This window comes from Tachyglossus aculeatus, chromosome X4 (assembly GCF_015852505.1).
Source record: "Tachyglossus aculeatus isolate mTacAcu1 chromosome X4, mTacAcu1.pri, whole genome shotgun sequence".
NCBI lineage: Eukaryota > Metazoa > Chordata > Mammalia > Monotremata > Tachyglossidae > Tachyglossus > Tachyglossus aculeatus.
Genome location: NC_052098.1, coordinates 41,718,926 through 41,746,376, shown reverse-complemented (window position 1 = coordinate 41,746,376; position 27,451 = coordinate 41,718,926). Strand labels below are relative to the sequence as shown.

Sequence of the window (27,451 nt, the reverse complement as noted above, 5' to 3'; positions counted from 1 at the left end):
ATAACTTTGGCAAGAGTTTGTGAGTTTGAAAGGACTGGCAGTCATCCAGTACCTAATAATAATTAATAATTGTGGTATTTTTGAAGTGCTTACTATATGCCAGGATCTGTACTAAGCTCTGGGGTAGATACAAGCAAATCAGGTTGGACATAGTCCCTGTCCGGCATCAGGCTCCAAGTCTTAATCCCCATTTTACAGATGAGGTAACTGAGGCTCAGAGAAGTGTAGTGATTTGCCCAAGGTCACACACCAGACAAGTGGCAGAGCTTTCATTCATTTCATTAAATAAATGCTTTATTTAAACTTTGCAGGAATATGGGGCTAGGTAGCTGAGGTAGAGAGAGGCTAAGTTACATTTCTTCAACAACACAGTTGGAGAAAAATAATCCCCAAATCTCCCCCTAAATCTCTCTTGCTACTCTGCACAATGGTACCCTCTCTTTGTCAAAACATTGCTGGATGGCAGGTGAATCATGCTCTTACTTGTACAATAAGATATTGTGATAGCAGCTTGTTCTTTACAGGAGGTGAAGTTTTTTATTGAAAATGTGTTAAACTGGTTTTCAATTTTCACTTTGTTCTTTTGAATCAGGGTTTACCTTGACTTCATCTTTGACTTCCTGAACCCAGGATGTTGAAGATCCAACACTGTAATTCCTCCTAAATTCAGACCCCACTAACCCTTGTGATCATTTGGATCAGCCTTCTCTACTGCTGCCAAAGGAAGGAAGGCAGTGATCTAAGAGAAGCAAGTGTTGAGCTATACCATGGTTAATCAATCAATCAATGGTATTTATTGAATCAATCAATGGTATTTATTGAGTGCTTACTTCATGCAGAACACTGAAATAAGCACTTGGGAGAGTACAATACAACCGAGTTGGTAAACCCATCTAGTGGGGGAGACAGACATTAAAATAAATTACAGGTATGTAAATAAGTGCTGTACCTCTCCCAGAATCACACCTGGAGAGTTTCCAGGATTCTACCAGTCTCAGCTACAGGAGGGAGAGTCAAGCAGATGCATACCCATTCCATTCCTAGCTTGGGCAGTGGCTAGTGAGTGGAAGGCAATCTGTTACTAGTCAAAACTCAACTTTGCTGGGCATCAGCGGCATGGGAGAGAGTCAAGGGCAAAGACTCAAGTTTACTGTGCAGAAGAAGGCAGTGATAAGCCACTTCTGTATTTTTACCAAGCAAACTCTATGGATACACTACCAGAATGATAATAATAATAATAATAATAATAATAATGGTATTTGTTAAGCACTTACTATGTACCAAGCACTGTTCTAAGTGCTGGGGTAGATACAAGGTAATCAGGTTGTCCCACGTGGGGCTCACAATCTTAATCCCCATTTTACAGATGAGGTAACTGAGGCACAGAGAAGTTAAGTGGCTTGCCCAAGGTCACACAGCAGATAAGTGGCAGATCGGGGACTAGAACCCACGTCCTCTGACACCCAAGCCCGTGCTCTTTCCACTAAGTCACACTACTTCTCTGCAGCGGAGGTGGGGAGTGCTGGGAGAGATGTGTCCATGAAGTCGCTAAGGGCCAGAGATGACTCAACAGTATTAGACACGACAAATAGGTGCTGTGGGGCTGAGGATGGGATGGAACATCAAGTGCCTATAGGGAAGAGAACCAAATAGAGCCTTCTGTTTACAGAAGGGAAAGGGAGTAGGGGAAATGAGGGCTTAGTCCACAAAAGCCTCTTGGAGGAGATGTGATTTTAGTAAGGATTTGAAAGTGGGGAGAGTGGTGGTCTAGGACAGGAAGAGGGAAGGAGTTCCAAGCCGGAAGGAGGCTGTGGGAAAAGAGTTGGTGTTGAATTAGGTGAGATTGAGTTACAGTGAGTAAATTGGTATTAAAGGAGCAAAGTGTACAGGCTGGGTTGTAGTAGGAAATCAACCAGCTGAGGTAGGATGGTGGTTAACAAAGCTTAAGAGTTTAGCACTGTACTAAGCGCTTAATATAATGATGGCATTTATTAAGTGCTTACTATGTGCAAAGCATTCATTCAATCATATTTATTGAGCGCTTACTGTGTGCAGAGCACTGTACTATGCACTTGGGAAGAACAAGTTGGCAACATGTAGAGACGGTCCCTACCCAACAGCAGGCTGCGCTGGGGAGGTTACAAGGTGATCAGGTTGTCCCATGGGGGGCTCACAGTCTTAATCCCCATTTTACAGATGAGGTAACTGGGGCACAGAGAAGTTCAGTGACTTGCCCAAAGTCATGCAGTTGACAATTGGCAGAGCTGGGATTTGAACCCAAGACCTCTGATTCCCAAGCCCATGCTCTTTCCATTGAGCCATGCCGAGGGGATGTTTAATGAGAGACAATGTCTTTGAAAAAGCAGGACAACTTTCTACCTCTGACTCCTAAGCCCGTGCTCTTTCCACTGAGCCACGCTGCTTAAGATAAACTGCAACAGTCAGGAGAAATGCAGAACAAGTCAGAGCATTGGAATCTTTAGCTACCCTAGACAGATTTGAAGAGACAGTCAGAGAGAAGTGGACTACTACATACACCAGGAAGCTAAATCTAATTTTCACAGACATTCAATGACATAAACAACTACCTAGGACATATATATCAACTATATTATAATAAAACTGAATTTTAAAATATTCTATGATTTAGATATTTGGGGCTTCTTAGTTATTCAGACTGGGCTTCCTTTTAGTACAAATGAATGGGATTTTACTAGCCATTGAAGGCAAGTATTAATTCTCTCTGAATGAAGAATTGAGCCAAACAAATTAAACCATTAAGGTCAAAATTTAACTAAAGAACATATACCTTTAAACATACTATATTATTAAAAACCATTAGAAAACTTGAAGAAAGTTCTGAAAAATAATTAGAAACTTCATCTTTTAGCTTTTTGATGAACTGGCCAGTTAACCTGATTGCTCTTACTTCTCTTCACTTTTTGCTTTTAGTTTTAACTATCTGGAACTGTTTAATTGCTTTGCATATCAGTTTCTACTTTTTACTCTTTCTAGACTTAATTTAGATATTTCTTTACATTGCTCAGAAATTCTTCCCATGCAAACTTCTGTTCCCTTCAGAGTCCTCTGCTAGGTGGTGAAGATTGCATGGTTTGGAGCTAGCTGAAATTAATAATAATAATAATGATGATGGTATTTGTTAAGCACTTACTATGTGCCAAGTACTGTTCTAAGCGCTTTGATAGATACAAGGTTATCAGGTTGTCCCACGTGGGGCTCACAGTCTTAATCCCCATTTTACGGATGAGGTAACTGAGGCACAGAGAAGTTAAGTGACTTGCCTAAAGTCACACAGCTGACAAGTGGCAGAGCCGAGATTAGAACCCACGACCTTTGACTCCCAAACCTGTGTTCACTGTAAGTCAGAAGTAGCCTAATCATTAGCATAGATGGGACTAATATTAAGACAACTCCATCCATTTAAAAGTAATGGTGAAAACAATTAGTCACAGGTACTCTCTCTCTCTCTCTCTCTCTCTCTCTCTCTCACACACACACACACACACACACACACACACACACACACACACACACACACACACACAAAACAGTAGGGGCTGTGAGTATGAGAGGTAGGATTCCTCAATAGCACATTGTGTATGTGTATCTAGCATTTGTTTTTGAAGATGACAATAGCGCTGTACCTTGGAATATGACTGAAAGGACAACATTGCCTTCTGCATTGTGAGAATATAAATTCAATTCAATTCAATCATATTTATTGAACATTACTGTGTGCAGAGTACTGTATCAAGTGCTTGGGAGAGTACAATACAACAATAAACTGACACATTCCCTGCCTACAATGAGCTTACGGTCTAGAGATAGTACTTTGTGGCACTAATGACTTTCCCCATAAGGACCCATCCCTTTTCTAACATTCCTCTCGGTATCTCAGATTTGCAAAATTTTCAAACCTTTGGTCTGACAAGGAGAGCAACCCCTCTCCTGTTTGCTGTCCACTTGGTAGCCTGTCTGCTGCCTGTAGTCTACCAAGATTCCACTACTTGTACACAGTGTTTGAGGCTGTGCTTCAATGTCTCTTTAAATTATCTATGCTGCCCACCAAGCTTGCATATTCCCTTTTCAGTTCACCATAAGCTCGCTGTAGGCAGCGAATATATTTACCAACTCTGTTATACTCTTCCAAGAGCTTAGTACAGAGTTCTGCACACAATAAGCACTCATTAAATATGATTGACTGATTGACTGATACACAGCTGCTTGGGTGTCTGGCTTGGTTGAATTGCTTTTGTGGTTAGAAGTGGTTGACATGCTTGCTCTCAGGCTAACGAATGTTCATTAAGCACCACAGTTCCCACAACGTCAACGTGGGAGTGAATTTATGTAAACATTGTTTTATACCACTAGTAACGGATAGTATTCGAGATACCATATTTGCTTTAACCAAGAGCCACCCTGAAGTTGTTCTGTGAAATCTGGGCAAAATATAGACCAAAGCAGTTCAACAAAGAGTAGCCCATAAAGTAACACACACTAAATGATAATAATAATAATAATAATAATAATAATAATAATGGTATTTGTTAAATGCTTACTATGTGCAAAACACTGTTCTAAGCGTGGGGGAGATACAAGGTGATCAGGTTGTCCTATGTGGGGCCCACAGTCTTCATCCCCATTTGACAGATGAGGAAACTGAGGCACAGAGAAGTAAAGTGACTTGTCCAAAGTCACACAGCTGACAAGTGGCAGAGTCAGGATTAGAACCCATGACCTCTGACTCCCAAGTTCAGGTGCTTTCCACTGAGCCATGCTGCTTCTCAATGTATGATGCTACTAAATGTGTGATGCCTCCATGTATCCACACAGTCAATGTACATAGAGTAAGTTTTAGGAAGTTGGTAATAGATGTAGAGGTATTTTTAAAAATATCCTCATCTCCAAAGAGCCAATAAAATAGAAATACATTTTTCCCCAAAAACTTGATGTGTTTTAAAGATGTAAGTCCTTAAGGCATCTGTAGCATTCTGACAACCTGTCCAATGCTTTAACCTACTGAGCACCACTGCCTAAGTGCTGAGAGCAGTTACAGAATATAAACCTTAATCACAAATCTGCCCATGTTGCTGAAAAATTCTGCCAGTTGAATTACTCTGTTAACCCAGAGTTACTGAAACAATAAACCAGACTATGTTAATTGTTAATCCATACCAGAATCCCTGCATTTATAATGAGATTTTTTATTACTGCTTTCTGTGGGAGCCCTGAAAAAAAACCTTTACTGTATTCCATTTGCAAAAGGAAATCTATGCCAAGTCTTACAGAAGAATGAACAGGGTTATTTAGTCAACACTGGAATGTTTTTTTTTTCCATCAGCATTTTCTTATTTGTGACTCTCCTTACTGAATGCTTGACAAACATTAATCTTCAGCAGATTTTATTTCATTCATTACCATTGCAAAGACATGTGTGTGTCTGCAGTTGGACTTACCATGGGGAAGCCCAGCCTGCTTGCTGTCTCACACTGCCTGGAATACGCAGCTAAATGGCTCAGCACATGCACAAATACAGACATGTTATACACAGTTGGTCCTCCCAGCTTGTATGTGCCCAATTTCAATTCACTATTCAGTGCCTGGTTATCCCACTGTCATCCATTTTCCTTATCAATCAATCAATCGTATTTATTGAGCACTTACTGTGTGCAGAGCGCTGTACTAAGCGCTTGGGAAGTACAAGTTGGCAACATATAGAGACAGTCCCTACCCAACAGTGGGCTCACAGTCTAAAGGGGGGGAGACAGAGAAAAAAACCAAACATACTAACAAAATAAAATAAATAGAATAGATATGTACAAGTAAAATAAATAAATAAATAAATAGAGTAATAAATATGTACAAACATATATACATATATACAGGTGCTGTGGGGAAGGGAAGGAGGTAAGATGGGGGGATGGAGAGGGGGACGAGGGGGATATCTGCCCAACTCACTGGAACTATGAATATCACCCCAGCTCTCACATTCAAATGCTTGTTGGTGTTTGTGACTGTCATGATTTATTTAGTCAATGTAATTATGACCTTTCTTTCAGAAAAAAAAATCAATGCTTTGTTACCAAAGGAAATTGTGCCAGCCAAAAACGTCAATGGGTTCAAGAGGGCTTTGAATGCATTCATAGTTGAAAGATCCAGGTAGGTTATTAGAAGAAAGGTTAGAAATGCAGAGGATTGTAGAGGGATTTAGTATTTTGAATTAATAATGGGAAAGTTAGGGATGTTTGTTGATCTATCCCGAACCCTAAGGATAGATATCCTGGTTGCCAACCAGGAAACAATTCTTCTAAGAAGCCTACTGCAATCATTGGGGACAGAACACTGGGCTGGATGGATCATTGGTCTGACCTACAACGTACACTATTGGGGTTTGATGAGAGTATGGACTGAAGTATGTTTTTAAAGTGTAGCACCTGGAATGATTATGAAATTGTCAGATTAAACGGGCAGGTGAGCCTTGGTTCTGTCACTTCTTGTTTGTTCTGGGGTGCACATGAGGGCTGAGGAATGAGGCACATGACTGGCCACAAATTATGCGCATGAAGGTAAGTACTGGTTGTTCATCAGTACTTAAAACCATCTTTCATCTAGCACATTTCTCCTTTTTTCCAGCAATGAGCCCACCTCAATGGACTGAATAGCCAGATAGCAGATCTGATGCCAAAAGGACCTGTCCTGGTCCCTGAGCTCCTGAGAAAGGCAAGCATAGCCTTCAGTCCAACCTGTCATCAGGGCACTTCTCTAGCAAGCGGCACTGCTGAGTGCTTCGTAAAAGATCATCTCGATATTGCACTATGATCCATTCTTGTTAGATGACTGCACCACTGCAGCTGAATCTCTAATTGTCAATGCCTGAGGGTCTATGATCCTGCAACATTGTGGGACCTCAGTGTTCAAGATTGTATCTTGTCATTTTATCTTGTCATCTTGTCATGAAGCAGCATGGCTTAGTGGAAAGAGCACAGGCTTGGGAGTCAGAAGTCATGGGTTCTAATCCTGACTCCACCACTTGTCAGCTGTGTGACTTTAGGCAAGTCATTTCACTTCTTTATGCCTCAGTTCCCTCATCTGTAAAATGGGGATTAAGACTGTGAGCCCCATGTGGGACAACCTGATTACCTTGTAGCTACCCCTGTGCTTAGAACAGTGCTTGGGACATAGTAAGTGCTTAACAAATACCATTATTATTTTAGTGAAGCAGTGTGGCACAGTGGAATGAGCATGGGCTTGGGAGTCAGAGGTCATGGGTTCAAATCCCAGCTCTGCCACTTGTCAGCTGTGTGACCTTGGACAAGCCACTTAACTTCTCTGTGCCTCAGTTACCTCATCTGTAAAATGGGGATTAAGACTGTGAGCCCCACGTGGGACAACCTGATCACCTTGTATCCCCCCAGTGCTTAGAACAGTGCTTCACACATAGTAAGCGCTTAAGAAATACAATCATTATTATTTTATGCCGGCACCGATGAAACTGATCAAGTTGATTTAAATGCCATTAGTTTGCTCTCCATGCCTCACAGATGTGTAATGAGGTGGTGATGACAATAGCGTGGCAGGCATCAATCTTTGTCCCTAGGCCATGACTCCCCTTTCTTTCCAGAGCCAATGTTCCCACTTTCCAAATGATTTGGTATCCATGCCCATACATCTTGAGATGCCATTGATTACAGTATTCTTGCAAAACCATGCTTCCCAAGGAGCAATATTAAACTTTAAGCTTCACACTATCTATGCATAATATTGGAGCAGGAGCTGTGGTATTGGGCTTTCATTAAAATAATGTCTTGTATACTGATAACTGGATTTTGCGGTAATAGTAATAGTGGTATTTACTGAGCACCCATCACATGTGAAGCACTGTGCTTACCACAGGGAAGGTCCAATAAAAAGAGGTGATATATTGCTGGCTACAAGGAGCTTAAGCTCTAATCGGCGAGAGAGACCTAATGATATTTACAAATAGAGAAATCTAATAAATAATCAACTGTACACTTGAATGAACATTATACACAAGTGCTGAGGATGGGAATAAGAAAGTGCTAGAGATCATTGGTGGGTTGCTATATGATGGAGCATTGAGCTTTATTCAGGAAAAGATCATTGAAGGAGGTGGAATTTTAGGAGGGCTTTGAATATGGGGAAAGATGATTTGAAGACATACCTCCAGGAGTATTTGATCCATACGAAGAGTTCAATCAAGTTTTTTTGTCTAGATAGAATTGTTTCCCATGCTTGCCGCTGATGGGTCTTGCTGAAACCAACTTTAATGATTGAAGTCCCAATAACTGTATTGAATTCCCAGATATATAGTCCTGTCCCATGTTTGAACATAAAGGAACCAAGTGTGTACAGGGGATGAAAAGACTGGTACATGACCAGCAGTCTTCTGTACTCTGCATATCATATCTGTCCATGGTTCTGCAGATACCTTTTCCTAGCTAGAGTTGTTAGTTGTAAAACTCTCATTTTTAGGGCACACAGTGATGTTTCATGACCAGTATTTCACCCAGAGATCACCCCGCCATCATGTATTGGAGGGTCCTTTTCACAAGGAATAATGAATCCTCTTTGGCTCTTCTGACCTTCACGGCTGTTTCCTTTCTTTCTGGGTGGTTCCAAGTATTAACTGTCAACACTCTGGAACATAATCATCATCATCATGGCATTTGATAAACATTTACTATGTGCTGAGTGCTGGGATAGATAACAAAGTTATGATATCACACAGTCCCTGGCCCACACAGAGATCATGACCTATTTTATCCCTATTTTACAGATGAGGACATGGAGTCCCAGAGAAGCTGTAAATTACTCAAATTCACAGAGTAGGCCAGTGGTGGAACTGGGACTCAGTCCCTGGTCTTCTGACTTCCAGTCCCATTTTCTTTCTACTAAGCTATGGTGCCTCCCTCGCTACATATATATAAGTCCAGGTAATGGTGGTGGAAGTGGGAAGGCACTACAGGCAACAACAATAATGACATGTGCTGTGGGAGAGATATGGACATGGATTGAGCAACCATGAATTTCTCCCCATTCCTCCACCACTCTTGCTAGTCAACCAGCTTTTGGAGAATGTCCCACACATTTTTTGGGCTGTCTTGTGGTGTGGAGCTGGGATGCAAGCTATTTAAATGGACTAAGAGTCTCAAGGGGAGTAAGAAAGAGGCTGGCTAGGGAACTCTCCTCAGTTGGCTCTCTCTCCTGGCCCTCTGCCACAAACTCCTTAAAGTTCTCCTGAGCTGGCTCTCTCACAAACCCTTTTGTCACTTATCAAGGGGAGCAGCAGGTTGGATGCTCATTGTTCAGGAAATCCTGACGCTTACCCAGGACTTACTGCTAACCACCCCAGCCACATTAATGTGGCAGGTAAGCCTGAAGGTCTCCTCTCAGGATCACACCTGGAGAGTTTCCAGTACACTACCAGTCTCGACTATGGGACTACAAGAGGGAGAGTCAAGCAGAGGCATACCCATTCCATTCCTAGCTTGAGCAGTGGCTACTGAGTGGAAGGCCATCTGCTACAAGTCAAAATTCACCTGTGCTGGGCAGCAGCGGTATGGGAGAGAGTCGAAGGCAGAGACTCAAGTTTACTGCATGGAAGAAGGCAATGGTCAACCACTTCCATATTTTTACCAAGAAAACTCTATGGATACTCTACCAGAACGATTGCAGAAGGAGGGGGGAAGGGGCATTCTGGGAGAGATGTGTCCATGGAGTTGCTATGGGTTGGAGAAGACTCAATAGCATAAGACCAGAAAAGTCTGCAGGTCATTATATGTATGCTATGAAATTTGTTCCAAGATGGGTAGATTAGTACTTACTGGTTGGTTGCGGGGGAGAGTTGTTTATGAACATTTCCATTTTTAACAGAACTTAACCCTGTCCCATTGGGATGCATTCATTTCAATCCCGGTGGCAAGAGATGATCATTATGTAGATAATTGCTACTTCCAACCAGAGTCAGATGGGGTTTGCTGGCAAGACTTTCAGTTTCCAAAATTTCATTGTCTCTAATACGACTCAACCCAACAGATGCAACCCAAAAGCATAGCTTACAAGGCTTGGAAATCTGGGGTTTTGCAACAGATTTTGACTTTCAGTGTCTGCCCTAAAGGAAAAATGAGGAAAAAGAGAGGGCTGGTGGAGGGCGTGGTGTTTCCGCTGACCCTTCCAGCCAGAGCAGTGCTTGAGGGCTAGTTATGTGCAACTCCCTTTCTATGAATATAAATCCAGTGACTCTGGGGTCACCTTTTTGCAGTTTGGAGTGATAATGCATTGTATAATGTGTGAAAAAAGAAATACTCTGGGAAGGGAGCACTGTTATTTAAGTAGTTTTATTTTTCAATACAAAAGACAGGAAGGACACCTCCTCTTCCTCCAAAATTGGAATGGAAGCAGCAATTATCTGATGGGTGTCAAGAAATTACAATTGCATTTTCCTTTTGTAAATATTATGTGCCACTGCAGCTGGAGATAAATAACAGCAGTGAGGTAGTTGGGGGATTGTTGAGAGGGAAGGGAAAGCATAGTTTAGCAATGGTAACATCTGGAGAATCCGCCTTCCCATCCCACCGTTCACCAATTTCAGTTTGAAATCTCAGAGAAGAGACTAACTGAAAAGCTTCCAATCAGCGAAGCCCAGAGTACCAAAAGGTACTGTAGTCAGAGCCGGTATCACTCTGCTCTGGAGTCTGTCAACACCATGATGCTGTGATCTTCTTGACACTGTGCCATCACAATGTCACCCTGAGCCTTGTACCTGCCCCACTGTAATAATCTTGTGGTCCTGACTCTCCTGATGTCACCTGGCACTCATTTAATACTTGAAGATTAAGTCCTTTATTTAGGACAGGTTGGAGTTTGTACTGACTGGTTGCAGGAAAGAGAAGCAGCATGACTCAGTGGAAAGAGCATGGACCTGGGAGTCGGAAGACCTGGGTTCTAAACCCAGCTCTGCCAACTGCTTGCTCTATGACGTTGGGAAAGTCATTTAATTTCTCTGTGCCTCAGTTTCCTCATCTGTAAAATGAGGATTAAATCCTCCTCCCTCCAATTTAGACTGTGCATCTCATGTAGCTCCTTCAACAGTAGTGCTCTGGTGCTCTGTTTCTTTGTGTTTGCCCTTACATATTAAAGCCATCCTCTTTTTTAAAAAAATAGTATTTGTCACCTACCTCCCAGTCCCCATTTTTAGACTATGAACCCTCTAAAGGCCAGGGGCCAAGTCTTGTTAATCCTTTATTATATTCTTCCCCATTGTTTGGTACAGTGCTTTGCACACAGACGGTAATTAATGATAGCATTTATTAAGCGCTTACTATGTGCAAAGCACTGTTCCAAGTGCTGGACTCAATAAATACCACTGAATCAAAGAATGACTGAAATCTAAAAATTGGGCCACAATTCCCCACTGGAATTGGGGAAAATAAGCCTATATAAACCCACAGTGGTTAGATGGTATGGGATTATACAGGAGGAGGAACCTCATACCATGCATGTTAGCAGAACCTGATTGTAAGAAAATGTAAAAGAGGAAATAGAAAAATTTTCAAGTCCTCCTAGCTGGGAACTGCATTTCCCAGAGGCCCTAAAGTTTTCAGAAACTCCGGGAATCTTCAGTGAGTGAGAATCAATCAGCAAGCCACAGAACATGAATATACTAATGATGGTATCCAAGGAAGACCTCATTCTTTGGATTCTTTTATTTACAGGCTAAGTCACTTGTGAGGACACCAGCTTCAACTTTTTCTCTAGATGTTTGCCCGGACATGTATCAAGGCCTGCAAATATTAGTGAAGAGTAAACATTCAGTTTAACTTTCTTTAATTTAATTTAACTTCAATTTAATTTGGTTAATTTCTTTGTTGCAGTACAGAATGTCTGGAAGTTTTGATCTGCTTTGCCCTGGTTCCTCCACTGCTAGCCATGGACAACCAGTTTTTTGCAGAATGCTACATGGCTAATAGTTGCAGCCTTGTGGCTTGAAGCCTCATGCCAAGAAATAATAAAGAGCTGAGAATCCAACAAATAGCACCCATAAACAGATTCTGCCACCCAAGTGGCACCTTGACTTTGAAAGGGAAAGAAGATGAACATTCATTGGGCAACATCCTCTATAGAACTTCCTGTTTTTAAGCACACTGGGCCAGTGAATTGAGTGGAGAAACAGGTGCATGTAATTTTCACCAACCCTGGTGATCGATTCTATGACCAATAGCAGGAGAGCATAAGTCCTCTCTAACCCTTCACTGTGAAACTCTCCTAACACCTCTTCTGCATAGTCCTTCTGATGGTTTGGGCCACGCGCCAGGGATTTTATGAGATAAATCAATAAAGGAGATTGAAACATAAAACATAAGAAAGACAGCAATTTTCAGGCTTTATAAATGCTGCAAATAATTTGACAACTGTGGCACAAAATTCCACCATTTCTCAGCTCCAAACACTTCAGTATTTGAGAATGTTTTACATGTCAAATAGTTCAGAACTGTAGAGTTTGGACTTTTTAAATCTTTTTTCTTCGTAAAATGGTGGGAAGATACCTCATGGTGATATTTCTTAATCAGTAGTAGGATGTTTCTTAAGCTGAGAGGCTCGGTTACCCTATGGTTTCTCTATTTTGGTAGCAGATGAAAAGTTGGATTGAAAATGGACTTGGAAATCCCAAGTAAACTTGAGGCACCCTGGTTCCATTATGTTGTTGGAGAGGCTAGCGGAGGGGAGAAGAGCACTCCCCGCAATGCCACAGATTGTATCCTTCCATGCTACTGGATTGGGTGCCTCACTTCCCCACAGAGAGGAGGCAGCAAAGGGCAATCCAATCCAGTCCCCAACCCGAGGTAAATAATGCCTCATATCTGATGCACTTTCTCCCATCATAGTCTTGGAGAAATACCATCCTAACAATTAAAATACCAGCAGGAATGGTAGTGACAGAGTTTTCAGTATCCTGGGCCTGTAATTTGAATATCTTATCCAATGCTCTAAGCGTTTTCAAAGTGAATATTTGCAGTTTCTCTTTTGTGTTCATATGGAAAATAATGGCATAAGTGCCAGGTGCTCAAAGAATGCCCCATTCAAGCCTGTTGGTATTTTTTCCTTTTTTCCAATAAAGCCATTTTCTTTTTACAGATCCAGTGGGGGACATTGAACACAATGAGACTTAAGCAGCACATTTTGCAGATTGCAGTTGTTGGAAGATAACTCCTTTTTTGTTGTTGTTGTTTTTCCCCCATAGAGTAGAGGGAGATTTTAAGGGCTAAATTATGTACTTCATTTTTTCCTGTGAAACATATGGCTCCCTTTGACAATGTCATACTGTTTTTTAAGCACACTGGGCCAGTGAATTGAATTGAACAAAAGGCTTACATAATTTTCTACAACCCAGGTAGTCTTTACTATAACCTGTCGTGGCGGGTCATAGATGTTCCCCCTCATTGCTGTGAAAGTCCCCATCATCTTTCCTGTACAATTCTTCTGATGATCTTGGAACATACTCTAGGGACCTCCACAACAGGTTTCACTGGAGTTGTGCAAAGTTAATCCACTGCCTGACATCAGACAAGACTTCTCCCACACTAGATAGCCAGGGCTGTTTTTTTTTTTCTTTTCATCTCAGTGTCCCCAGCCTTCTACATCCCACACATGAATGTTTCCCGGCTAGAGCACCCCATGATTCCAGTAGTAAATTGCCATCATCCACTGACATAGTTTCTGTCACCCAAACAGCTCAGGAATCAGCCAAGACTCATGATCTTGCCCTCCCCTATGACTGGAATGATCAGTGTCAACTGTAGAGTTTTCTTCCCCCTCCTTCAGTAGTTGGGTCCAAATGTGGATGTTGGAGACTGAAAAATGCATAGCCTTTCTGTTTCATATAAGAAAACAGATAAAAAAGCATTTTACTAAAGCTACAAAAGAGCTTCAAGTATTACTGAAAATCACTAAGAGCAACCAGCATTTAACAAGCTATTGTTAGATAACAGGTTCAGAAGAGCATAAAATAAAGTCCAGTCACAAAATGCAAATATTTCCCTCTTGCTAGATGTCTCTCTCAGGTAGCATCAGTATTTTGATATATTTTCAAAGCTTATTTAGCTACCCATGTACTAGGTGGCCGCCTTCCTCTCTGTCATGCATTCAACTCTCAACATGGTCTTTCACAGTCCCTGTGAGGTATGTTTTTTTTCCTGCCAAAACCCACAAACCTATCAACCTCCTTTCTTTTAAGCATTTCCCTGATTGCAGCCCTTGGCCTTCAAATTCAGGACTGATAATGACTCAGCCCACTGAGATGTCACTGAATGCCTAGGCCCTTTGTATTATTCCAGGTTGGAATGCCCAGTTAAGAAAACACTTTAAAATTAGGCAGCAGGTGGGAAGCTGAGAGTATGCAAATGCATTTTCAGGTCATCTCTTGGAATTAATTAACTATTACACCTGGTACAGATCAGGTCATGCAACACAACCCTTCCCGACACATTATATGGATAAACAGAATATTAAACTTAATACTGCTGAAACCAAGCACATATTCATTCCTGCTCCCCCTGAATATACAGGATTTATGTCTGCCTGTCTCTTTCCTCAAGAGACAGTAAACTCCAGAGAGCAGAGAATGTCTCTTACTTCTATTAACCTCTCCCAAGTGCTAGTTTAGTATACTGCTCTGCACATCGAAAGTGCTCAGTAAATATTACTGAATTAAAACAGTAGCCTCAAAATAATTAGAATGACCACAGTCTTCCCTTCACCCTCTCACTGTGCTCAAGAGGTCAGGTTCCCTTGCCTTGACCATTCCCTTAGCTCTAGCCAAAGGCAGACATTCAGAAAAAGAGTTCTGATCATATATTGTGCATACCTAGTAATAATAAAATAGTGGTATTTGTTAAGCACTTACTATGTGTCAGGCACTGTGCTAAGAACTGGGGTGGATACAAGCAAATCAGGTTAAACCCAGTCCTTGTCCCAAATAGGACTGACAGTCTTAATCCCCATTTTACAGATGAGGTAACTGAGGCCCAGAGAAGACTTGCCCAAGGTCACACAGCAGACAAGCGACAGGGCTGAGATTAGAACCCATGACCCATTAGAACCCAGCTCCAAGCTCTATCCACTACACCATGCTGCTTCTGTGCTCTCAGTGAATTCTGGATTCCTCTCTCCTTATAACAGACAATTACTCTCCCCTTCTTCAAAGCCTTATTAAGGTCACATCTCCTCCAAGAGGCCTTCTCTGACTAAGCTCTCTTTTCCTTTACTTCAACTCCCTTCTGTGTTGCCCCAACTTGCTCCCTTTATTCACCCTTCCTCACAGCCCCACAGCCTTTTTTTTAATTAAGTGCCATCAAGTTGTTTCTGATCCACAGCACTTACATATCTGTAATTTATTTATTCATATTAATGCCTGTTTCCCCCCCTCTAGACTGTAAGCTTACTGTGGGCAGGGAATATGTCTGATATACTGTTATATTGTAATCTCCCAAGTGCTTAGTACAGTGCCCTGCACACAGTAAGTACACGATAAATATGATTGACTGACTGACTTACTGACTCTCAATTCAAGGCTTAATAATTTTTGAGCCCTTTTTATGGCATTTGTTAAGCACTTACTATGTGCCAAGCACTGTACTAAGCAGTAGGGTAGAAACAAGCTAATCAGGTTGAACACAGTCTATGTTTCCCATAGTCTTAATCTTCATTTTACAGTTGAAGTAACTGAGGCAAAGAGAAGTTAAGCGACTTGTCCAAGATCACACAGCAGACACATGGTAGAGCTGGAATTAGAACCCAGGTGTTTCTGACTCCCAGGCTCCCGCTCTATCGACTAGGCCACATTGCTTCTCAAGACCTTACGAGGAGAGATCTTGCCTCTCATGCCACTGATCCCTTGCCCAGATCCTTTCTCTAGCCTGGAACACTCTCCTCAACCTTAATATCTGACAGACCACCACTCTCCCCACCTTCAAAGACCACCTAGAATCAAATCTCCTCCAAAAGACCTTCCCTGATTAATCCCTCTTCCTCCCTTCTGTGTTGCCTATGCACTTGGGTCTGAACCCTTTAAACACTTTGACGTTTGCCCCATCCCCATAACACTTATGTACATATCCAAATACCCTGCCAATCCCCTTATCTGTAATTTATTTTAATGATGGTCTCTCCCTCTAAACTGTAAACTCCTGGTGGCAGGGATCCTGTCTACCAATTCTATTGTAATGTACTCTCTCATGTGCTCAGTACGGTGCTCTGCTAACAGCAAGTGCTCAGTAAACAACACTGATGGTTAAGTGTTTTGAAAGGAAAGATTTCAAACTGCAGTTATTTTAATTACCAGCCCCATTTGATGTGCCCTAGTTCTCAGTCATCATTCATCACACCTCTTTCCCTAAAATGTCCTTTTCGTTACAAACCTGATGGTAAATCCTTCTTAGCACTACTGAAAATTATTGAGACAACCCAGGATGCTGCTCAAAAAGGCTTGTAATCATGAGCAATATCAGCCCTCTGCTCAGCTGTCTTGCAAATGATCAGCTCAGTAACTCTGTTATTATACAAGAGGGGGCCATCTCTTGCTCTCAAGCTATAATTAGTATAAAACCTTTTGAATCCAGCTTGATAACTCAGCCTCCCAGCAGTGCCACTGAACTGGTTAAAAGGGCACTGTCAAGTTGTTTGGGGATTTTTTAAATAGTTTCATTTTCTCTCTCTTTTTATAGTTTAAATTGTTTGCATTGTCTTCTCAGGTTTGGAAATAACATATACTCTCTTTCTGATAGACAACTGCACAGATGTTTTTTGTAATGTAATAGGCATAGATTCTCCTGCCCAGCAGTTTGAATGGAATTGAAATTTGAATTTTAAGGGAATATTTTTATGGAATGATATTTTCAGCTCCCATACAAACTTGTCATGGAAAATCATCTGGGATCTATTTTTTTCCTGAGGAATTTTTATTTCTTGCATTTCCCCACTCTTCCTGGTAAAGTTCAATATAGGGAGTATATATTCACTGATGACAATTTTTTAGGAATCACTAAACAGTCATCATTTTTTGTCAGGTTTTTAATATATCTCACTTTTACCAGCCCCAATTATGGCTTAAACTCCATAAGCATTCCAATTTTACAGATGGGAAAACTGAGGCACAGAGCAGTTAAGTGTCCCACAGACAGATTGTAACTGAACTATACAATGATTGAGGCAAATGCATGGTTCTGTTTTTCAGAATGAGAAACAACCACTGCAGTTGCAAGCAATTTTGGTGACTATTACGTCTTTCTTATGGCGACAATCAATTGTCCAAAACTAAAGCTTGTTGCTTCTGAAAAAGTGTCCTGAACATGAATTAATGTATTTTCAAAATAAAATGAAAATAGTGAAACAGAAGGAAAGCTATATTGCATGCTTTCTTCCCTTTCCTCTCAGTTTGCAAGACATAACACAAAATGGCACTTTGAAAGTTACAGATTTTGAAATGGAATTTAGAAACACACATTCTCCCTCTGAAACTTCCTTCCCTTCATACATGATAAACCATCACTCTCTCCACCTTCAAAACCTTATTAAAATCACATCTCCTCCAAAAGACCTTCCCCAACTAAGCCCTCACTTCCCCCACTCCCTTTCTCTTCTGCATCACCCTTGCACTTGCATTTGTACCCTCTATTCACCCTACCCTAGCACTTACGTACATATCTGTAATTTATTTACATTAATATCTGTTAACCCCCTCTAGACTGTAAGCTCCTTTTGGGCAGGGAATGAGTCTGTGAACTCTGTTATATTGTACTCTCCCAAGCGCCTAGTACAGTGCCTAGTAAATGCTCAGTAAAAACCATTGATTGATTGATTGAACACAGAAATCTTCTTTCACTGCTGTTTCCACTAAGTCTCAGTAGGTACTCTGAGCTTCACTTTGTATTTTTTGTAGAGAAGTATACAGGTTAGGGTTAGAGTTTCACTTTGTAGAGAAGCATTGTGGCTTAATGGAAAGAGCACGGGCTTGGCAGTCAGTGGTTGTGGGTTCTAATCCTGGCTCCACCGCTTGTCAGCTGTGTGATTTTGGGCAAGTCACTTCACTTCTCTGTGCCTCAGTTACCTCATCTGTAAAATGGGGATTAAGATTGTGAGCCTCACTTGGGACAACTGTTTATCTTTGTCACCCGTCGTCCAGGGACGGGTTCGTTCAGTGATCGGCGAGGCGAGAGGGAGAGAGAGAGAGAGAGGCCGGGGACGGAAAGCCGGAGTTTTATATAAAATTTATTCCGCGAGGCGAATTGAATTTATGTAATTGTTTAGGCGCAATGGATTGAACTTCCCTTTCGGGAGGAATATAATCAATTAGCAATATTAGAGCTTCCCTACACGGGAGGAACACAATCATACGTTAATCGCGCATGGGTGAGGCAGCTAGCTCTCACCCATGTGCACTTCCCACTCGGGAAGAATCCACTTACTTTCCCACATGGGAAGAATTCATTACATTCCCCGCGCACGTGGTGGGCGGCTAGCTCTCACAATGTGTTCTCCCTACATGGGAGGAATCCACTCATGATTCCCATCAGCAGCAGGATACCTGGGTCCCACCCACGAGACACTCACCCGTTCCGCAGCCCTTGCCTCAGTGTGTTGGTTCTGGTTGTAGAGCGGGCATCTGGCCTTCGGGGCAGGGAGAGACACGTGGGCTGCTGCTGCTGCTGCAGCGGCTGCTCCTGCTGCTGCGTGTCCTGATGTTCTGACCCCGAAGTCAGAGGCGACAGGTATTTATTGCCTGTGCCCCTAGGCCATTCCAGCTTCCGGCCTCAGTCTATCCAATCTCTGCCCTCCCCCCTCCTCCAAACCTAATTTGATTGGCACGGGGGCGAGGGACACCTTCTGTATTCCCAACTTGGGCTGTCAATCTAGCAGATTTGATCATGGGGGCGGTATCCCACCCTCACTTCCGAGTTCCGCCTGCCAGCTCAGGTGGTCACAAGATAGCTTTTGACCTTGAGATGGCCGGTACCCAAGGGTCACCTCGGGACAATCTTGTATCTATCTCCCCCAGTACTTAGAACAGTGCTTGGCACACAGTAAGCGCTTAACAAATACCAACATTATCATTATTATTATTTGCTGGCTTCAAGCAAGAAAATGCAAGCCATTCAGGATGGGTGACACAGTCTAACTGTGCAGCCCACTTTAAGGCATTGTTAGGTCAGTTTTTTAATTTTTTTTAATATGTGGCCCACATTCATATGCTGTAGTACAAATTTGTCCTAAACCAGCGTGTCACTAAAGTCTCAAATCCTTACATTAAACACAACACATTACTTGTCTTCAGGAGCGATTAAAGGAAATATTTAGTACTCCTGTTTTTGACCCTAAGCTTAAAAGCAGATTCGATTCGCGACCTCAAATAAAATGAAGTAGATTTGAAGCTGCCACAACCAGGTCTGTGCTGCCTAGGGACACAGTGTACATAGTTCCCAAACATGCACAGGAATGGTGTACCTACTATAAGAGAAAAACCTGAGATTCTTCTGTCAATGGAAATGTTACATTTTAGTAAAAGTTAATGTAGACTCCCCTCCAGTGAAAATGCGGAAGAGAGTAAATTGGGTGCTGTTACAAACAGCAAGTAGAACAAAGCAACCATACAAATGTCTAAATGATGTTATAAATAAGTGCACAAAAGAATAAAATGAGAATCAGCTCAATAGCTTGGAAACTAATACTGCTGGAGGAATATAGTCCAGAAAGCAGGTATTCATTTGGTGGGAGAAACTGGGAAATCAATACCACTGAATGAGACTCAGGGGCAATTTTGAACATCAAATTAAATAAAAGTTTACAATGTGATATGGCAGCCAAAAAGGCCATGCTCTTTTGTTCTGAATACCAACAAGCATTGCCTCATAGTCAAGGGAGTTGATGTTCTTTTTCTTTGGACTCATAGTCCGAGAAATCTCTAAACTCTATTCAGAAAGCTTCCAGAATACTACTTATTGGTCCTTTCTTGCTGGCAGAATGCCACCTACCCTGCAGGTGTGAAGGAATAGAGAGATGAAGGAGAAGGATCTAGGGAGCTAAAGGCTAGTCAAAGCTTTGTACCTAGGATTTTGGCATTTCATCCTGGTTTTGCTGATTACTTTTGACTCCACTGTAAAGGTGGAGCGAATTCCTACTGGAAAAACTATAATGCATAATTTAGCTTCCCAGTAATGGTGAATTCCCTCTTTCCTTCTCACCTCCTGCCCAATGGGAAAGGGGATGCCAGAAAAGGAAGAAGAAAGAATGCAACTCCTCAACCGTGCAACTAGCACGGAAACTCACTTGATGCCTAACACGGTTAGGAAACAGGATGCCTGGAGCATATGTGAAGGACCTGTTCCTGAGACAGCGTAATCTTGTGTGCAGACAACTAGCCAAATACTTCCCGGTGGAAGTAAAAGGTTACATCACAGTCACAGTTCCACTCAAGACAACATACACTCAAGCAGAGCAGAGCGAGGCTTTTGTTATCACGTCTGTTGTCCTCTGATCTGTCGCATCCTTGAATCTGGATGGCATAAGCTGATCTCATATGAGATCTGTACGGTTCTGGCTGGGTACCTTGATGCCTGGAGCTTTCAGCATTGATTTTTTCCAAGGAACCTCTGCTCCACTGTTGGCTTCATCTGAATTCTGAGGTGCAATATTTGGGATGCACTTTCCAGCTAGGAGAAATTATTATGTATTAAATTTGACATTTATGATCCAGAACCACAGATTTCCAGGGTGGAGGTAAGTATTCTAGTCAGGACAGTATTCTAGAACAGGAAGGAAATGTGTGTTGGGGGAGTGGAAGAGAGATATTTAACACTATCATTGCTGCAGCGGTGCAGTTTGAGGGGTGAGGCAAGGCATTTAAAACCATGGAAGTGGCAGCTAGCAGAAAAGAGGAAAGTGTTGAGTGGTATTGTGCAGTGGCGGGGGGAGGGGGGCGCAAAGGCAGTAGTGGCAGGGGATGGTCATCACAGGAGGGGTGGGAGGGAATTGGAGCTGCTCCAGCTCACTCTGCAGCTTGGTGAAGGTGATAGGAACCCCACATGTCCCTGAAGAAAGCCAAGGAGTTGGAGCAATGGGAATGCAAACCAGTTTTCCCCCTGTCCCCACCGTTCCACCTGGGGCCATTCTGAAGTGGGTCAATGCTGCAGCAGAATGAAGTCTACTTCTTTGCACGCTATGAAAACTTCAAACCAATAGGGAAGCAATGTGGCCTGGGGTAAGAACACAGGTCTGGTAGTCGGAGGACTTCGATTTTAATCCCAGCTCTTCCACTTGCCTGAAGTGTGACCCTGAATAAGTCACTTAACTTCTTTGCGCCTTAATTTTGTCAACTGTACAATGGGGATTCAATACGTGTTCTCCCTGCCACTTAGGCTGTGAGCCCCATGTGTGACAGGGACTTTGTCCATCCTGATCATCTTGTTTCTAGCCCAGTGCTTAATCCAGTACCTGGCACATAGTAAGCACTTAACAAGTACCATGAAAAAAAATGGTAGATATGATTCCTACCCATGAGGAGCTTACAGTCTTGAGGTAGACATTAAAATAAATTATGGAGTAATTGCTGTGGGGCTCCGGGTGAGGTTCAGTGCTTAAAGGGTACACACCCTATTGCATAAGCAACACAGAGGGGAGGCAGGGACAGGGAAATGAAGACTTAGTAGGAGAAAGCCTCTCAGAGGGGATGTGATTTTAGGAGGGATTTGAAGGTAGGGAGAGTGGTGGTCCATCATATGTGAAGGGAGAGGGAGTTACAGAAGGAGATGTGGACAAGGGGTCAACCGTGGGATAGATTAGATTGAGGTATGGTGAGTACGTTTACTGGTTGGGTTGTAGTAGGAGATCATTGAGATAAGATAGGAGTGGGTTAGCTGATTGAGTGCCTTAAAACTGATGGTACGGAATTTCTGTTTGATGCTGAGAAAAATGGGCAGAAGGTAGAACGTAGAACCAGCAGGATTCGGTGACATTGATTAAGTGGGTTGAATGAGAGATGTGTTAAGGATAATATCACAGTTATGGGCTTGTGAGACAGGGAGGATGGTGCTGTCTACAGTGATGGGAAGTTTAGGGGGAAGACAGAGTTTAAGTGAGAAGATGAGGAGTCAGCCTCCCTTAATCTATCAATCAATCAATGTACTTTTTACTATGTACAGAGCAGTGTACTAAGTGCTTGGGAAAGTGCAATACAACAGTGTTGGAAGACACGTTCCTTGCCCACAATGAGGTTACAGTCTAGAGGGGGAGACAAACATTAATATAAATAAATAATTTACAATATATAATTTATAAGTCTGTATATAGGTGTTGTGGGGCTGAGGGTGGGGTGCTCAGCATTTACAACAGTGCTTGGCACATAGTGAGTGCTTAACAAATACCATCATCATTATTATTATACCAAATACCCAAAGGGCACAGATCCAAGTCCTAGACAACACAGAAGGGAGAGGGAGCCAGGGAAAAGAGAGCTAAATCAAGGAAGTCTTCTTCTTCTAAGTTTTCTTCTTAGTCTTCTATTGAATCAGGCATGTGCCTACTTCAAGAGTAAGCTCATTACTTGCATAGAAATCAATTTTATATTGGCCACTTGTCTCTCGGCAGTGCAGATCTTTAAGCTGCAATGAAGAAAGGCTGCAGCAAATAGAAGCATGCCCCCCCCCCCCCCCCCCCATTAAATAGCCAGCAGCTTGTGTCAGGCTAATTGCCCTTAATGGTGCGTACACCCTACAGGGATGTGGTAGAGCATTTTTGTGGTGTGCATCAGTGGGGGAATTGGACATTGGTTCCCACTCCTGCCAGTTTAAGTCTTTCTAGAGATTCCTTTGTAGACTGAAGGCTTATTCTCCCCGTGGTACAAGGGGAGAATTGGGCACAGCAATTTTAGGGTACACTGGAGAATTTCTGTAGCCGGGTAATGTACTGTTTCACCATTTGGGGATTAGGACTGGCTAATAACCAACAGGTCCTTTCCTAAAATAGGTCCAAAGGGTAAGTCACCCTAGTTCCTATGCTCTTGGAAGCCCTGCCTGCCCCTGTAAACAGGGACAGTACAGGGCTGCTACTGCAGCATTACAGACTAATGTCAAGCAATCCCCATAATGAAGTGCTGCCATCACGCTTGAACACCCTGAACACCCTTGTTCCTGTACCCTCTGACCAATGGTCCCCTTTACCTCCCTCTCTGGTCCTCCACTTGCCAGGAACTGGGGGGTTTCTCTGAGGTGTGAGAACAGAACATCTACTTTTTGAACACTTGTCCCCAGTGGTGGGGCACAGGGTTGCTTTAGTCCCTGAACCCTACCTGGGACAGTCCTGTGTACCAATGGCAAATGTAGGCCCATTTCAGTCCTAGTTCAACTTTTTCCAGGCAGAAACACAAAATAACACTCATAGAAAGAACTACAGCATCTGTTTCAATAGCCTGTCATGAGCAAACAGGAAGACGGTTTTCAACTGAGTGATTTTGGAAATTTGAGACTTAAATCTAATTCAATAACTGAAGAAATAAAGGGAAGACATACAAATCACACCAGTCAAACATGGTTCTGCAACTTCTTAAACACAAAGAAAAGAAGCAGGAGCATTTAGATGAAGAATCAAACAGTGCAACATGAAGTCGAGGTATTGTTATTCAAGGTATTATTTAATTACAGGCATACCCCAGGTTACAAGAGTCCCCGACACAAGCACCCTGGAAATACAACCAGTATTGTTTGATGCCTTACCCAACCCATATGCACAACCTGCTCTGATGTTCCAGCCCAGCATTTCAGGTAAGTAAATTCTTCCCCATCCCCTCCCTCCTGCACTTAGATTAAGCAATTGACAATGAATGGATCTTGAGGGAAGCACTGCCCTCAGCCTCTTCCGATTTTTCAAGGTGCCGAAGATATCCCTGAGCAGATAAACAAAGAAGCTGTTAACCTTGGGAGGCTATTTAATTTAGAAATTGATGATGCAAATGACAAAGAGTTAATTGCATCTCATTCAGAGGAATCATTGTCCAAGGAGGATCTCAATGAATTTTGAATATTCAACACATCATTGCAAGATGCCAAAACAGATAGTTATGATTTTTCATCCACCAGCTAAAATCTTGGGATTTAATTCTTTTGCATCAATTTTCAAGAAAGTGAATGAAATTACAAATATGATTGAAGACGAAAACCCTAATGGAAAAAGAAGTTGGTCTGCTTCCAAGTGTTTTATGAAGAAAAGAAAGTTGCTGCTACTCAACCTGAAGTGAACAAATTCCTCACTAAAATGAAAAAACCACTACCACTGTCAGTAGAACAATATTCTACTTCTGTAGCCTTCTACAAAGAATAACAATACTTAAATCCTCATTTAATATTTGATACAGACTAAATGATAGTCTCATTTTTATTTGCAATGACCACTGCTTATTACAGGGTCATGTAAAAGAACTCTCTGTTACTTTTCCGTAGGTTCTGGTTCCAGGAAGGATCATAACCCCGTTGTGTCATGTGACAAGCCTGGGCAGTACAAACACTTCTTCCATTTAAGTACTAAGCACTTAGTACTTGGTGCTCTGTACCTGGTAAGCTCTCAATAAATACCATCGATTGATTGATTGATCTAAAATTACAACTTGATGTTGTTTTGTGCCTTGATTTTTTTTCCAAGGAACGTTCTCATCAGATTTCATTTTAGCCTCACAGCATCCCCTGGAGATAGAAAGAAGCTGGTACAATTTACAAATGGAGGAGATTGAGGCCCAGAAAGGTTAAGTAATTTATCTGAAGTCACATAGTGTGCTAGAGCTGAGTCTAGAATGCTGGTCTTTTATAATGGTGGTATTTATTGAATGCTTACCAGACTCTTGCTCTTTCCACTAGACCTTGCTGACTACTTGGATTGACTTGAAGTTGAGAGTTGCTGCTGCTACATTACTAACCAATTCCAAGCAATTCCCATAATGGACAAAATAATAATAATAATAATAATAATAATAATAATTGCATTTATTAAGCACTTACTATGTGCAAAGCACTGTTCTAAGCGCTGGGGGGGATACAAGGTGATCAGGTTGTCCCACGTGGGGCTCACAGTCTTAATCCCCATTTTATAGATGAGGGAACTGAGGCTCAGAGAAGTTAAGTGACTTGCCCAAGATCACACAGCAGACATGTGGGGGAGCTGGGATTAGAACCCATGACCTCTGACTCCCAAGCCCGTGCTCTTTCCACCGAGCCACGCTGCTTCTCTGAATCTAACTCTTCTGAGCTCTATGTATACTCCCAAACAAGGACCCTGTGTGCATATATAATAAGTGGTCCTTTGACAGTAGCGTAAAACCCAAAAAGGTGATCTTTACAAATGTCTAGTTTGGGCAAATAGTAGTCTCTAAGGGAAATGATCCAATTACACAGTTACCCTACTGATTTGAACAATCAATCGTATTTATTGAGTGCTTACTGTGTTCAGAGCACTGTACTAAGCACTTGGGCGAGTACACTATAACAGAGTTTGTAGATGTTCCTGGCCAAAATGAACTTATGGTCTAGAGAGGGAGACACACGTTAATATAGATAAATCATTTATGGATATGTACGTAATTCCTATGGGGCTGAGGGAGGAGTGAATAAAGGGTGCAAATCCAAGTGCAAGGGTGATGCCAAAGGGAATGGGAGAAGAAGAAATGACGGCATAGTTGGAGAAGACCTCTTGGATTAAATGCGCCTTCAATAAGGCTTCAAGGCGGGCTGAGTGATTGTCTGTTGGATCTGAAAAGGGAGAAAGTTCCAGGCCAAAGGAAGAATGTGAGTGAGTGGTCAGCAGAAAGACAGATGAGATTGAGGTACAGTAAGTAGTAGGTTAGCACTAGAGGAGCAAAGTGTGCAGGCTGGGTTGTAGTAGGAAAGCAGGTAACAATGATTCATGTTGCCATACAAAAATAATGGTGGATGAGTGTGATAGCTGTTAAGTAGTATGTGTTTCCACAATTACCCATTTTATTGCATAAGCAATTCTGTATGCCGACAAGTATGGACTTTAGTTAAGTAACAGATTAGACTTCTGAAAAAGGTTTTAAATCTTCAAAGTTCAGATCAGTGAGGTAACTGTGTGTACCTGGCCTCTTGATGGTAGGATGGTGGCTTTCAGCTGACAACTAATGCTAACCAAATCAGTACCGTCTTTTGCAAATGGAAAGGACAACATCTTATTTAATTGAAGCTGTTGATTCTCCTGTTTTGTGCATACAAATGCTCCCAAAAATTAATGTTCCTCAACAGTTCCCTTTGACTATTAATAACCAGAAGTTTCTCGGGTTTAAGAACTATAACAAATCCTTTAGAACCAGAAAGATTGGTGATCAGTGTTACATTTCTGTGGCCTCTGCCTTGACATTCATTTTTTCACTCTAGTCTTTTCAAACTTAGGTCACAGAAAGGATATTCTTTACCCTTCCTTGGAATTTATGATAGTCAAGAAGCGACAGTGATTTTTATAATTGCTATGTGATGGTGCTTAACCTCACCCCTTGTTTTCTAGCTGCTCCTGCTAGAGTCAGAGAGCTGTGAGAAGAAATTAGCATTTAAATGATCAAAAATTGGAAGAAATCTACCAGGGAGTAGAGTTTGGACTTTTGGTTCATTTGGAATGCCTGAAATAGTAAATGATTACAATATGGAGTGAACATGTTATTTCAGCTCAGAAAGTGACTCAAAGAACACTCTTGTGCTGAAGAGTATAATGGCAAGACCATACTGACTGTCCAGGTTTCCTCAAACCTCATAGCATTCAACAAAGTAAATGGTCTGAGCTTGCTGCTAAGGTGTCACCAACAGCCAAATTCTAATAATTCCCATTACTTACATTTTAGTTTTTAATTCCCAGTCATTTCATGTGCAACCCTTCCAGGAGATCTCATATTTGGAGAACAGCCCTGAAACCAGATTCTACAGTTCAATCAGCCACATGATATGACTAAACACAGGCTGTATGCATATGCTCCAGTTTGAGCTGCATTTGGTTACACTCCCAGGTTTGGTGGTTTACTTACTTCAGTTATGCCAATGGGGACGTGCTCTCTCTCCTACTCTGTCCATTACATGCCAAGATTTCTGTTCATACAGTGTGATGTGTAAAAGGTTCTTTTTTCATGTTTTTCCATTTGTCTATTTCAAATGACCATACTCTTGGAGATCTGCCACTCCTGTTAAATTGACTATCTGTATTGCATACTGCTGGCTTACATAAGAGACTCTAGAGATGCAACATATATAATATTAACTAAAGCAAGATAAGCAAAGTGTGAAGAGGAGGAAGAAAATGAGTGGAAATAATGGAAGAAAATTGCTAGCTTTAAGAAAAGAGCTCTTAATCCATACTGCAAATCAATTATTTTATT

At 41.9% G+C, this 27,451-nt stretch overlaps 1 protein-coding gene and 1 non-coding gene across 2 annotated transcripts in view; both read left to right on the top strand.

Annotated features, from left to right (window-relative positions):
• PRR16 (proline rich 16) overlaps positions 1 to 27,451 on the top strand; it is a 240,983-nt gene that overhangs the window by 209,233 nt on the left and 4,299 nt on the right. The window contains exons 3-4 of the mRNA XM_038769376.1: positions 23,730 to 23,849; positions 24,525 to 24,637. The gene's annotated coding sequence lies outside the window, so the exon portion shown is untranslated. The remainder of the gene's footprint in view (positions 1 to 23,729; positions 23,850 to 24,524; positions 24,638 to 27,451) is intronic.
• Positions 949 to 1,086, top strand: LOC119948266. Its single transcript, XR_005456673.1, has one exon. It is a non-coding gene; the product is annotated as a small nucleolar RNA SNORA7 (small nucleolar RNA).